At 43.1% G+C, this 14,037-nt stretch overlaps 1 long non-coding RNA gene across 3 annotated transcripts; it reads left to right on the top strand.

Annotated features, from left to right (window-relative positions):
- Nucleotides 1–8,085: 8,085 nt before the first annotated feature.
- LOC130190751 (uncharacterized) lies at nucleotides 8,086–13,567 on the top strand. 3 transcript variants are annotated; one of them, XR_008831029.1, is made up of 5 exons: nucleotides 8,086–8,259; nucleotides 8,342–8,439; nucleotides 11,392–11,426; nucleotides 11,870–12,091; nucleotides 13,480–13,567. It is a non-coding gene; the product is annotated as an uncharacterized LOC130190751 (long non-coding RNA). The 3 variants fall into 3 exon arrangements; XR_008831030.1 differs by lacking the exon at nucleotides 8,086–8,259 and having other exon boundaries at nucleotides 8,267–8,439; nucleotides 12,008–12,091; XR_008831028.1 differs by lacking the exon at nucleotides 8,086–8,259 and having other exon boundaries at nucleotides 8,267–8,439.
- Nucleotides 13,568–14,037: the final 470 nt, after the last annotated feature.

Raw genomic sequence — 14,037 nt, 5'->3', positions numbered from 1 at the left:
GCACACCACAAATCAGCAAGTGGCAAATGGAACGAAAGTTTGCTGATCAAGTGAATGTCTCTCGTCTCGACGGCCAGATGACCGATGTAGACCAGATAGACCGGGGACTGCTTACAACTTGTCTGACCACTTGTGTGGTTGTCCTGCACACACTCCGCCTGTCAAGCTGTGAACAATCCCTTCATTTCTTCCAGATGCCGTGTGCACAATCACCTCTTTCACATGGCTCATGGGTCCTCCATTACGTAATGCTCTTATGGGCTGAGATCTGAATGAGAAACACTAAACTTGTTAGAGAAGTGGGCACCACCTGGATTTTCCACTGGCACATTCCAAATCAGGCAGGTCAAGTCTTCTGTGGCCTCATTTGTGTTTTAATAATCCTGAAAGCACAGGCGGACAAAATAGTGAGGATCTGTTAATCTACGCGTCGTCAAGAGACGGCCGGTATGTTCCATGGGACATGTATGGACATAACTTAAAGTTAATGAGATGGGACTTTATTTGCACATGTTCAGGACACCGGCTTCACCTTTTAGTACCAGCAGCTCTGCTGACGCCTCATGAATTCAAAGGTATTTTTGGGTAATTGGAAGATGTTTTTTTATCATTAGGATTCTCACCTGAGGGATGGACTGCTCTTCTGACATTGTATTTGAATGCTAAGACTGAATTGACAGATGGAGCGAGGATATTGGAGTAAGCATACCACAACATTTTAGTTAACATTTTATTTAATACTTTTTGTGTTGCTCCTCGACCTAACATGTTGAGGTTTTTCTTTAGGTTTACTAAAACTGAGATTTCTGAAAATGCCATCTGAAAGTAAAGATTTTCTAAACCTCTGGTTTCTTTGTAAGTTTAAAACGCAGCTTTTGGGAAACAATGACGTTGTCTCTATTTTGTGTATGCCTATACGTTGCCGACTACCGGTTTGTTTCCATTCTGTTAGCATACAGGTGAACTAAACTTGTGTTGGTATTGCTGCACCCCTCTATATTCTTCTCCTCTGGTCTTTTATTTATGGCCTTTATGGTGCCTGTAGCAGGTCTCACGCCGCTACCCGTGGGTTTCCCCCACCAGCACCAAGGATCAGCCAGGCACCAAGAGGTTTCGTTCGAAGACATGTTTATTTTGGCAACACACACACCGAGCAGACCGCAACACTGTGCCTCTGCTCACTTCCCCCCTCCCTCCAGCTCTGCTGCCCTTTTATACAAGCAGCATCGGCTGCTGACTGATTACCAACCAGCCAGCAGCCGAGGCCAGATTGGGGAATTGGGGACAGCTGCCACAGTGCCGTTTTGCACTCTAGTGTGACTTTAGATATTTAATAAAACAAGTGTTGTGTCGACCAAGAGAATTTATCTGTTTACGTGTAGACAGGGCCATGAAGGACGTTTGTCATTGTCTGCAACTTCACGTTGGAATTTGTGTTTTTTGTTGTCCGTGCAATCTCGTTGACCGGAGAGAGAGCTGGTTACGATTGTCATTAAATTACGTGGCCTTGGCTTGCAGATGAAACAAATTGTCCAAAAGGTCCTTTTTCATAAGTCTGAATCTGGAGGCTTATATTAGGGGTCTGAAAATCAACCTTTGTTGTGCTGACGGTTGCAAGATTAATTCCCCCCTTCAGTCGGGTGATGGATTTATTTCCGTCTCCATGCTCATCTTTGATCGGACCACATCTGTTACCCATGAGCCTCAGTATTAATGACAGTGCCAGGAATGCCCTGGAGTGTTTTCATTTAGGCGTATCTGAGTGAAGTCCGACTTATGGCTCCAAACTCATTACTTTACATGTATGAAGTGACGCGATGATTATGAAGGTAAGGCCTGTCAGATAACTTTCGATCAGGTAGTCATGTGATCAGGTATAAGCACCTGCAGGTCTGTTTCTTTTGTTAAGTGGTAAAAGTGGTAAAAGTCATGTGACAGACATTAAAATAGTATCTGATGCAGCAGGATATTTTAGGTCTGAATTATTAACAGTTCTCCGTGATGGATCCTGTTCCTGGACTGCAATGTGCTTTAGAAACGACTCACTTTATTGTTAAAGTGGATAGGCTGCACGCTTTGATTTATTGATTAACTGATCCATTGATGAATCCATTAAACTACACGTCACAACATCATCTGTAAGCTCCCTCGGCCCTGCAGCCCGGCGTGCTCTCGTATCATCACATTGAATATTCATTCAGCATTTAAATGGTGTGAAAAGCGGTAAAAATGATTGCTCAGCTATAATTAGTCATTTTGCCCCCCCCCGCCCCTAGTTTTTCATGACGTCTTTGAGAATGAGCCATCAGTTTTAGAGAAAGCTTTTCATATCTTCCATCAATTTCAGTTCCATCCCATTCCCATCATCCCAGTGCTGCTCCTGGATCATTACCAAATAGGTGTGAAAGGACCATGACCATGAGCTGCTTCCTTGATTCTGATTGCAGGAGACGTGTCGTCTTTAGCACACCGGGCTGAAAAAGAGCCGTCATGGTGGAAATCATGTCTGTGCCCCCTGCATTTCACATGCAGACCAGGAAACCACACGGAGAAGAAGGACTGAGAAGTCTGTCCTGGAGAAAAGAAGAAAGCAGTAAACTATACTCTTTTGCTGTAACTTGTTACTGAATAAAATTCTAACAAAACCATGATTTCTTTAAAAAAAATAGGTGTTTTTAAAAATAGATTAAAAGAGTTGGTGGTAGGTTCATCTTGGTGTAGATGTTTTCTTTGACTGAGGTATGTGCACCTGTGTGAACTGGGTTATTATGACTTGAGTCTTAGTTTTGGTTTTATTCATGCTGTCATCTAGAACAATGATCTTTCTTTTTTTAAATATTGTGTGTCACTGTTTTATGTTGTATTGTCTGAAACTGTGTGTAATGTGCTACTACTGCTGTCTTGGCCAGGACACTCTTGTAAAGGAGATTTTTAATCTCAATGAGGCATTTCCTGGTTAAATAAATATTTTTTTTTAAATATTTGCTTTTTGTTCTTAATCGGTTGCACCCTGGTGACCTTAGGGTTAAAGACACTGAATCATCATCTCCACCTGGACCTTTGTCATATTGTGTACTGATTCATTCTTTGTGAGTGTGGTTCATGCCTGCTCTGCACTGATACATACGAGTTGGTAGATTTTTTAATATTATAAACTGTAATAATAAACACAAAGCATCAACCCGAATATCCCAGGAAGTAATCATTTATTTTCATAAATTATCAGCTTCATTTAGCCTGCAGCCTAATATTTGGAAAAGTAATGAGGCAAACATTGCTCTTCCATTAGATACCTGCATGTTGTGTTTGTGTGCCCTGCACTCCTACGGCATGAAAGCAACCTGCAGGATGAAACAAAACCAAACAACTTAAAAGCTTGATATTTATTCTGTAAGTCCGGAGCTGGCAACATACTGCACTCAGAGTTCTTTATTGCACACCTCAAATATATTAAAGGATTGATTGACTATCTAAATCCGGTAGTTTCTATTCCTGAGTAGCTGTGTACAGACACAACATGCATGTGAGCAGCACATGCGTTGGATTTCTCTATTTGCACATTACTATAGGTTTCAAGTTTCCACACCCAGTGAAGGGCTGACCAGTGGGACTTTTCTGTTTTTTAATTTTGGTCTTGTTTACTTGCCCGTCACACACCTGACGTCCCAGAGGTCTGGCTCACAGAGTCTCCTGTGGTGTGTGCCTAAAAACGCTGAATTAAAAACTCTTGAATTGTCCACAGGACTGTTCGGGTTGGATTCTCCAACATGATCTCAAACAAAAGAACCCCCATGAGTCTCCCGCTGGTTCTCCTGATGCTGTAACTCAAACACCTCTCTCATCCAAGCCACCCCAATCAGCATTTAGCTCTTTAACTTCCTCCAGCTGGGTCCATGCACCCCCCCCCCCCCAACCCCAGTGGATTCCCTTACCCTGAGCTAACCTCCCCCGAGCGACAAGGGGCCCAGGTGCTATCACTGAACGAGACGTCGGGGTAATTTGGCTCTGCGCGCCCTGACACACACACACACACACATCAGGGGCGGGGAGGGACTCTGGACATTAAACACTGTCTCATTAGGTTTGCTTGGAAGAGACGGGAGACCTAATGAGAGGCGATGTGATGACCAAAAACATCTGATCTCCACCCGTTCCAAACAAAACATCCAGGTAGGGCCCGGGGTCAGGGACAAAGTCATGTCAACCTCCCTCCCTCTAAAGGAGGAGGAGGTGGAGGAGGGGGGGGGGGATGGAGTGAGGGAATCCAAGTTCAAGCACTGAGGAAGGAGAATGCGGAGTGACAGCGCAGCAGACTTGAGTCGAGAGCTGCCCTTTGTCTCGTGGATGCTTCAGAGGTAATCCATCCATACTTTGTTTGGAGGGTCTCATGAGATTTGGGTTTGGGAGTCACTGCACGATTTAAGTGTCTTGAATTTGTGTTGATCAAAGAGCAGCAAAAATGCAACCACCTCTTCCAAAATCAGCCTTCTCCAAAATGTCGCCTTGTTTGTGAAACAAATCTACTTGATGGGAGGGAAAACCGAAAACAATGTTGTGACCCGTGCTTCTGAAAGCAAAATGTCCAGCAGCTGGGCCCCATTACCAAATTAAATCGAAATATCACAGACAGCTTTTTGAATTAGAGGCATTTCTCAGCTCATTAACATCTCATGAATGTTAAAACGAGAGGCAAATAATTGCTCCGGTGATGATGTGGTTTGCAGCGTCATCACAGACGATATTCGTGAATCCCCAATCGAAACGCGGTGCTCTTGTTTTAGTGATGAGGGACTTTTCTAGTGCAAGGCCGCACATTGTGCTATTTTATGAGAGAGTTAACATGGCAAACAGATGTACATGATTTCAGACAGAGCTTTGGTTATGCACACTCCCAAATCCCCCATTAGGTGTTCCTGCAGTCAGCCGCATGAGATGGAGTGTGTTGGTTCCCCAGAATATCAGGCATCAGGGAAAAGACAAAGGAAAACAGTTGACAGAAAGGAATGAAGGACGGCGAATGGTCATCGCTCTCTGTTGATCTGCTGTCCCTTCAGAGAGGGCTGTTAAGAGGGGGGGGGGGGGATTCATGAGGTTGGATGGAGAGATGGACTCGATGAGGGATGATTCATGTTGGATTGGAGTGTTGAGATCCGCCCCCCCCACCCACCTCATCCCTGCTGGACCCCAGGTGTGGAGCAGCTGAACCACCTATAGGCCCCTTGACCCACAGCTCAATACACCATTAGCCTCTGTAGCCGACCTGACCGGTGTGGCCACTTGGCTGCCGACTGTCCACGCCGGAGGACGCACTAATTGGTGCCTATGGAGACAAGTTTAACAACGGAGCAGTGTGTCAGTTGTGTTAATGGGAAATACTTCATTTTAGGAGTCTGTACATTAATAATGTACTAATAATTTAACCACACGCATGTTTTTTTGATGGCCAACAGAACTTTGCAGAAAACTGGTTCCTTTTACAAAAGGTCAATGGGATTTGGGATGTTTTGAGAGACATTTTATTTTGTTGTGTTGTTCGGCAAGTGACAAGTGCCTTTTAAAGCCAAATGTCACCCAAAAAAAGCAAATTAATTGTTGTTGTTATAGGCTACACATTTGTATAATCTGGCAGTAATTACTGTAGAAGAAGAAGTAAAGGTTGTGAAACAAAACCATGGTGATTGAACCATCTACTAACAAAAATGGAGAGAGGTCTTTAGGAATTTGTTTCAATTGGGCAAGTTTGAAGAGCTCTTTCATGTTGACCAGAGACGAAGATATATATATTATATATATATATTATATATATACATATGTATATATATATATATACATATATATATATATGTTTAGCAGCAGGTCTATGCCCGCTCACTCCTAGTCGATGTGTCCTTGAAAACACTTAACCCTGAAATGGTCCCCGTAGCTGTGTCTACGGTGTATGAGTCGCTTTGGATAAAAGTGTTAGCTAAATGAAATGTAATATATCTGTGAAGACGCTTACAGATGAAACGGATGATCATTCTTCAGTTAAATGTTCGTTGCGTCAGAATTTATTTGGGAGAGGCGTTTCCAACCCTTCATCGACAAAGGCCCAAAGCAGCTCAAGTGAGCGTGAACATTTTTAGTACCAATTAGGATGTTTTATAATGTGCCGTTTTCATACAGTGCGATACTTTAAAATGTGCATAAACAACATTGACGGAAACGTGGTCAGTGTGAACTTCTCCCCATTGTTTCGCCCTCGTCTTACACAGAGGACGGACAAGGAGACCTCTGATCGGTTCAGTCCAAAACAAGTCAAACTATTACAGGCTTCAGCAGCTGCTTCTACACTTGCAAAGAGATTGCAATCAATGAGTAACTGGCATGGCCTTGAATTGGCCTTTGCTGAATAATTTCACAGATGAGCGGATATTGTTATACACGATTTAAAATCCCCCCCCCCCCGAAGATTCTTTTCAGACACGGCACACACCAGGTAAAAAAAAAGTTGTGATGATATCCTGAGCGCTCAGACTGAATCCCTTTTTAATGTGACGGAAAGGAAACGGATGAAAGTGTATCATTTTGTACCTTCATCTATCAAAGACGGCCCCCCCGCCCAGGATTCACTGTCAGCACTCCTCAACTGACATGAACTCATGTGAAGTAGTGTGCACCTGGCGTGTAAAAATCATCACAGTCCCGGTGGAAAACTAAAAAATATCCAAGCGCTAATTTGAGCTGTTTTTGGTCCTGTGAGGGTGTTTCTCAGAGGAACGACTTTGAATGGTTGTACCCATTAAATATATGATTTTTAGGGTCTGTGACTTTTGGTGTCGTGACCCTTCCCTGCGATGTTAAAGGTCGCTGACCAAATGTCAGCAAACAGAGGAATACAGGCAGATGGCCGACTGTGTTTCATGCCTCTGCTTCGAAAAATATTGATCTTGTCAATACATCAAATGAGCTGGGATACTAAAGTTTATGTTCATGGAGGAGAATTTATGAGTGAATTCCCTCCAGTATTACAGTGTAGAATTTACAAAAATCATTTTAGATACAAAAAACAGCCTTTTCTTTAATTCATTCCTCTGCAGATACAGATACTTTGCAATACTTTCGAGGTTATACATAGATTTCAGCTGAACATGTCGGACACCTTGAATCCCTTTGTTAGATTAAAAGCTCACGACACAGCGGGATCACCTGAAAGAAGAGGGTCAGGCAACGTCAGAACACAGCAACCCCCAGTTTAACAGAAAATGGAGATGAATCTGGAATAATAAAGCAGGAAAAGGTACGCGGCTGTCAGTTTATATGAGCATGTGCATGCATCTGTGTGTGAGTGATGAGCGGTGTGTGTGTGTGTGTTTGTGTGTGTGTGTCTCGTGTGGCGTCCCTGCTGTGAGCCTAATTAAAAGGAACTGGGTGCAGAGGGGCTGCTTTGGCGCCCAACCGAGTCCCTTTATATCCCCGCCTCCCTCCCTCTCTATCCCCTGCCTTTGATTACCGTGGAGCACTAATGCCTCTCAATCTCTGCCGCACATGTGACCCGGTAGCTGAGAGGTGGAGAGGAGATCAACGGGAAGCTGCATTGTGTCGGCTCAAGGATGGAAAAGTCCTGTTTTGTAAGATTTCTCTCGAGTTAAAATGAAATTTGACAAAGAAATTGACAGAGTAACGTTAAATAACTTGTATTTGGTAACTCAGGTGTGTGACATGCATTCAATCAAAACCCAGCCAGCTAACTCATTCTCCTTTTGATTTTATTTGATTTCTTCTCCCAAAAAGGAAATGTGAATGTCCCTCATTGTTTGTACCTAAAGAGAGCTCATGGCTACTTTACGGAAAACTCAACTTTCTACCTTCACGGCTGTTTTTGAGGTGAAATTCAGGACAGGGAAGTTGGGGGTGCGGTCTTGTGACCACAATGGGCGTGGCCTCGAGCATATTCAGCTTCAACCATTGACTGTTATAAATAGGAACGTAGTTTCCTTGACGCCACCTATCTGTTTCTGAAGGGTCGTTGTGAAGCTCAAAGTCGGTGACTCAGCAGAGGGGACAGCTCATGGCGAGTGGCCTGAGGTGGCACCCACCTGTCACTCAAAGTGGCCACGCCCTCAAATATGCCTAACTTTAAGTAGCTCACTTCATATAATTATAAAGTGTGAGTCATATAAGATTCTCCCCCCGTACTGTTAGCTGTGGAACATCCGAAGAACTGCCGTTTCTGGAACTTCTGTGTTTGGTTAATATCTCAGCAGGAGGATGTTTAGCGTGAGTAGCAACGTTTCCTCCGACAACGGTTCAGCTAATATCTCATCGTCAGTTTTTGTGCGTTTTCTTATGAACACCGCAGCCACACATGTCAATTTCCGCTCGTGACCGTGGCTATACGCTTCAGGAACCTTCCTCTACACAGGAAACAACTCGGGTTTAGGCAACCAAACTACTTCGGTACGTATACGAAAAGATGGTCACTTGACAAAATAAAATAACCACGTGAGTTTACATTATGCATGATTTGTGAGCAGTAAATCCACATCGGCCTCTCGGTTCAAGTGTGGAAATTCGCCTCCTGGCTGGAAGATCTCTGTCAGACTTGTGTGTGCTCTTTTGCAGTCTTTAAACTTCTTCGTTCATGATTACGTGCAGAACATACAAAATCGTTGTCAAGGATATGTAATAAGACCCAGGAACGAGTCAACATTTTTGCACATATGGTTCCCTCGTCTCAAAGTCGATATGTTTTTTTAACGTGTTTTTGGCTAAATGCCTGAAACAAGCTCTGTGTATTCTAACATGTGTCTCTTCAAGCAGTAAAACATTTCTTTTTTCCACCATCACTGGATCTGTCCCTCTGCCTGTATCTCATCAACCTCACTCTATTCATCACGATAAATATCGACTTTCTTCTACTGATGTGTTGAATTTTACCCCCAAAATCATTGTTTTATATTTAACCTGGATAGATCAACCTTTATTGGTAGATTGCGGTGCAATATTCCAAATATGTATGTAGACTCAGCCACGCCCTCATTGAAACACAGTCTTCACCGCTTGATGTCCCATCTCATAAACATGAGACAAAACCGAATATTAAAGTCTTCTGTGTGTGCCAGGCTGCTCCGGCCCAAACAGGATGCCAGGCTTGCATCACAAAACCTTGAGGGGGGGGGGGGGGATCAGCTGCCAATAACAAGCACTTCCACTTCCACATGCACAACTAAACATACACTTGGACACACTGTGGCCAATTTGAGTTTATCCTAGTATGGAGTGAGGGACATAATCCCCTGCTGTAATTGCATTCGGGAGGTTTCTGAGAGGCTTGGTATCCCACTGAAGACACTTTAGCGGTGGAAGACGCGTCTCAGGTCTCTCCAAGGTCGGAGCTTGACAACATATGTCTCTCAATTCCTTAATCCCTCTATTCCACAACAAGATGGCTAAAATACATGCATCAGGGCTGGTAATTAGTCAGACCCTCAGACGCCCCTCTCGATTTGACTTGGTTTGAAATGAGCAGCTGAGGAACAATGACACATGAACATGTACTCAAGATGAGAGAGAGAGAGAGAGAGAGAGAAGGAAAGTAAGAGACAAGAGCGTGGTGGAGGGAAGTGTGTTAATTTTTCCCCCCTGACTTTTAATTAAAGCAGCTTTCAATGAGGTGTAGGGATGCAATTGAAAGAGATCAGGTCTGCACCGCGACGGGCTCACTCGTCTGTTGGTGTGAGACAAAAAGGCCGAATTTGATGGGAAGGACTTCATTTTTGGGAGAAATTACTGCCACTACAGTTCAGAGTTTGCCGTAGAATGTGTTTTTTTACGGCCGATCTCCTCCTCGTGTTAACTTCTGTGGACTCGTTTGAAAAGTTTTTGTGTTCCGCCAAAAAAACACGAAAAAGTACGATTCCTTCTGAATTAATTCTCAATTCAGTTTGATTCTCTAGGAACATTGTTCCTGTAGAATACACAGGGCTGCTTGAGGACACAGCATCTGTATGAGCAACTCATCCATACCTCACTTTGAGCCTCAGGATCCAGATGTTTAGCGCACACCTTTCTATCTCAGTGACTTCCTCAAACCTTTACTTCGCCTCCCTTTCATTTGAAGTGTTTCTTCTTTTCTGCTGCTCCATTTCCGCAGTCTCTTCATTAAGTCCAACGGAACTCGCATCCCTTTTGTTACGGTGTGAGGGGCCCCAGATGATGCTAGACTCGTGTCATCCGTCACCCCTGTCACACGCACCCGCCCCCCCTCCAACAAACCCCCCCAGCCCACATCCCGACATGCATATTCACAGGAGCTGGTGTCCCGTCTGAGGGAACCAAATTGCCCCACCCAGTGTATCTCTTTCCTTATAGTCAATATTAAAATTGGCTAATAAAGAGGGGCAAGATTCCCCCGTGGTAATGGCTCCCCGGAGACCCCCCGACTAATTAAAGGGCTGCCCCTTCCAATAAACCGTAATCGCTCACAGCTCAGGGTAGACATGAGCTTTGTGTGGACGAACAAACAGGGGATAAGAGCATAAAGAGAGAACAAATACACACTGGTATGAGGTCAGCACTTCCTTTTGTTGTGAAACGGTTCCTTAATGATGTGAATTCAAGTTAAAGCCATTATCCTCTTTTGGTTTTACCTATCACGTGTAAGCGCGAAGAGGAAGAAGCAGATAAAGAGAAGAGACGGTTGGAGACAGTTTTTTAAAAAATACTTTAAACACAATTAACCCTGCTTTTTTTTTGTAGGTCATTTTGATCTGTTCCAAGTTAAGATATCGCATGCAGTTTCTTGTATTGGAACTTTTTTTCATTATTTGATTTTGACGGTCCTGTTTGGGGATCAAATGTGACCCGGAAGAAAATATTTTAAAAGTCTTGGTAATTCTGTGGCGAACACATTTTTATTTAACGTGTCTCAAAGTCTTGTTTGAATTGTGTTTGATCCACAAAACTACCCAGAATGTTTTATTGCTGCATGCTATACTATTAAAAAGCCGTGGGTCATATTTCACCCTATATTTTGATGAAGAGATTTTCAGCAAGTTAAAAGTTTCCTTTAAAGGGATAACAAATAAAGTAAACATATATTCTGTGGTTATGAATGGATAAAAAAGCCCTATATATTCTTTTGATTGTTATTATTTTGAATTTAAAATATAAAATTTGACCTGCAAACACACAAGATACTTTGGATCACAACATACTGGTTGAAATGGGACAGTGTAAAAGCACAAGTTGAGAAATAAGACTTGATTTATTGATTGTCATGTTTCTACTTTTACTGTATTCACCTCTTTGTATAAAGTTCCAAACAAAAGTCTGAGACCGATTCATGCCGTGTTGTTAAACCACAGAATCGCACCTGTGCTCTTATAATGAATCTCTTTGTCCTCGTAGATTGAAGGCGTGTGCGAGTTGATCCTCATTAGCAGGTAATTATTATTTTGTAATCATCAGGCCCATCCCCATATAAGGGCATGACACTGCAGGCAAAGAAGTCCCAAAAGAAAAAGTTGAGACACCTAATCCAAGAATGGCCAACAAAAAAGTGTAGAGACGTGAAAGTTTAATGGGTATACTTCTGCAGGAGGTGAACTCATATTTAAAGTGAATAAAATAACACAAAAAAGATGCACAGGATGCTATTATTCCTATAGTGAACTCTGCATTCTGAGAACTGATGGTTCCATTGGTGGATGTCAAACTGTGAGTGGATATACTGAGGTCTGCCTTGGCCACGCTGCTAAACTCTTCATCACATCAGGGCACAATGCAAATAATCAGGTCATTTCCTCTGGAAAACAAACTCTCTATTCTAATGTGTGATTCTCACTGATGAGTCATCCTGAATCAATATGTGTGTTTGTCTGTTTAGGATACCTGTGAGAGATACAAAATAATGAACCACAGTTACAGCAATATTTATGGTTATGTACCCATTTTATTTTCTTCTATTCATCACCCCAGACATATAATCCTAAGGAAAACTTTTAACAATTTTTTGCTGTTGCAGAGTTAGGCCACCCGAGCGTTTCCCCATGAGCTCAGACCTGCTGTGATTGGATGGATTCAATAGGCTTCGCCCATGGAGAGATGTGTACGTCGTTGCTGTCGTTGCATGCTGAAGAGAATGAACAGTAGAATGAAAAAAGGGGCAGACATTCTTTTAATAGCATCGCAGTCACAGTCCGATGAAGAAGACCAACTAGGCTGTATCTTTGCCTTAAATGAGTCATACGTAATAATAGTTTTTCAGCTTTAAGCTTGTGATTTTGTACAACATTGAGACGACAGCCGTTTTCTCAAATGAACAACGGCCGGAGAATCCGGTCAAGACTTTAAAGTCTTCCTTTTACACATGTGGAGCACACAAAAAGAGATTTTCAGTGTCAGACCTACAGAAATACTCTGTTTGTCCCGGTGAGAGGTGGCGCCCGGGTAGCTTGTATACTGGTCGTAAACATAGGATAAGAAGTGGACGTAGTAATCGCAAAGTCACCTGTCAGTTTGTGGACTGCTGTCATGAAGCCTCGAGTTCGGCGATTTCATCAGGCAGAGCTACCCGTCTATCACAAAGTAGCCCCGCCCTAAAGCATACCCTGCTTTATGGTGTATATGACTCTATATATACCACAATTTACTAAATGAACATCATGAAGAAGACTTTAAACTATAGATAGAGACAATACACTCATGTTTTCAATGTTTACTGAAGGAATACATCAAGAGAGAATAATTTTCTTCTTGATTTCTATAGTGTCCCCCTAGTGGTCACTAGAGATAATGCAGCTTTAACACACGAGGCGCTTCTCTGACCGTTCCTGGAACTTGTCTGGCCATTTTGGCGACGCCCTTACCAACAGAAGTTACTCCATCTCATCGTCTCTTTAGGTAGACATTCTTATTGCCACAGGCATTCATATAGACAGCTCTTATGGATGTTTATATTATTATTATTTACACCAGCGGCGTGGAAGAAATGCTCTCTGTGACCTCTCCAGACAATAAGCATACGTTGTCCTATAGGGCGCTGGCAGGGAAAAGGTTGGTCCAAAGTCTGCTCCAACTGTCCTCACATGCAGCTCCTCCAGGACCCATCGAGATTGTAGTGAATGTGTGACAGAGGCTTAAGTCATGCTATGACCACAAGTCCCACTCCAGCATTCAGCTACAACATCTTCTCTGCCCAAAACACATGCTCATGCTGTACGATGCGCCCCACATACCATAACGTATTCATCCCATTGTGTCTGACACCACCAGGCTGCAGCTTTAGGGTGATCAAGCATCACATCTTAACAAGACTCTCCTAACGATGTCAATGAAATGCTCAGTGACTTAATTAGATGAGAGTTGCCTGTGTGTGTGGTTTGCAGGGGGACAGAGGGGAGGAGGGGGGCACTTAGGGACAATGGGATATCATTAGCCCCCCCTGCCGGGAAAACTTTATTTATTCTTCTCTCTCTCTTTTCATGGATTCTCCAGCCTGGCAGAAACACTCCCTGGAAGCCTACACAACAGGCCGCCTCGGACCTTGGCTAATACACACAGCGTTGGGTTTAATCCTTCATAAGTCTCACCTGTCATGTCCCCCTTTTACAAAACAATGCATGTTCGCACGATGCAGGCTATCTATCAACAATTCAAATGAAAAATATATGCATAATAATGTCCAAAATCTGAAATGTATTTCCTATGTGCCACATTGTTTTGTCCATTAAATGTTTTTTTTTTATAAAGATATTTCTTTTATTAATTCAGAGAACTTAATGTCTTTGATGTCTCGTTGGCTCCGTTTGTCCACGAGAGGACAACGCCGTTCACTCAGGTGTTGCTAAGGAACTGCAGCGAGTACGCACTCCACATCCAACAATCAGCAGTCACACACACACACACACACACATCTTCTCTCTGCCCGACGACAGAAACTGAACAGAAATGTTCCATGTTTGTTGACACCAATTGTAAATGTAGATGCGCAATGTTAATGGAATGCAATGTGCAGGATGGGTCCGTTTCAACACGTCAAGACGAGATCAAAGT

This window comes from Pseudoliparis swirei, chromosome 3 (genome assembly GCF_029220125.1).
Source record: "Pseudoliparis swirei isolate HS2019 ecotype Mariana Trench chromosome 3, NWPU_hadal_v1, whole genome shotgun sequence".
NCBI classification, from domain to species: domain Eukaryota; kingdom Metazoa; phylum Chordata; class Actinopteri; order Perciformes; family Liparidae; genus Pseudoliparis; species Pseudoliparis swirei.
Note: the sequence above shows the minus strand (reverse complement) of the source record. Positions and strands in the feature narration are given on the sequence as shown.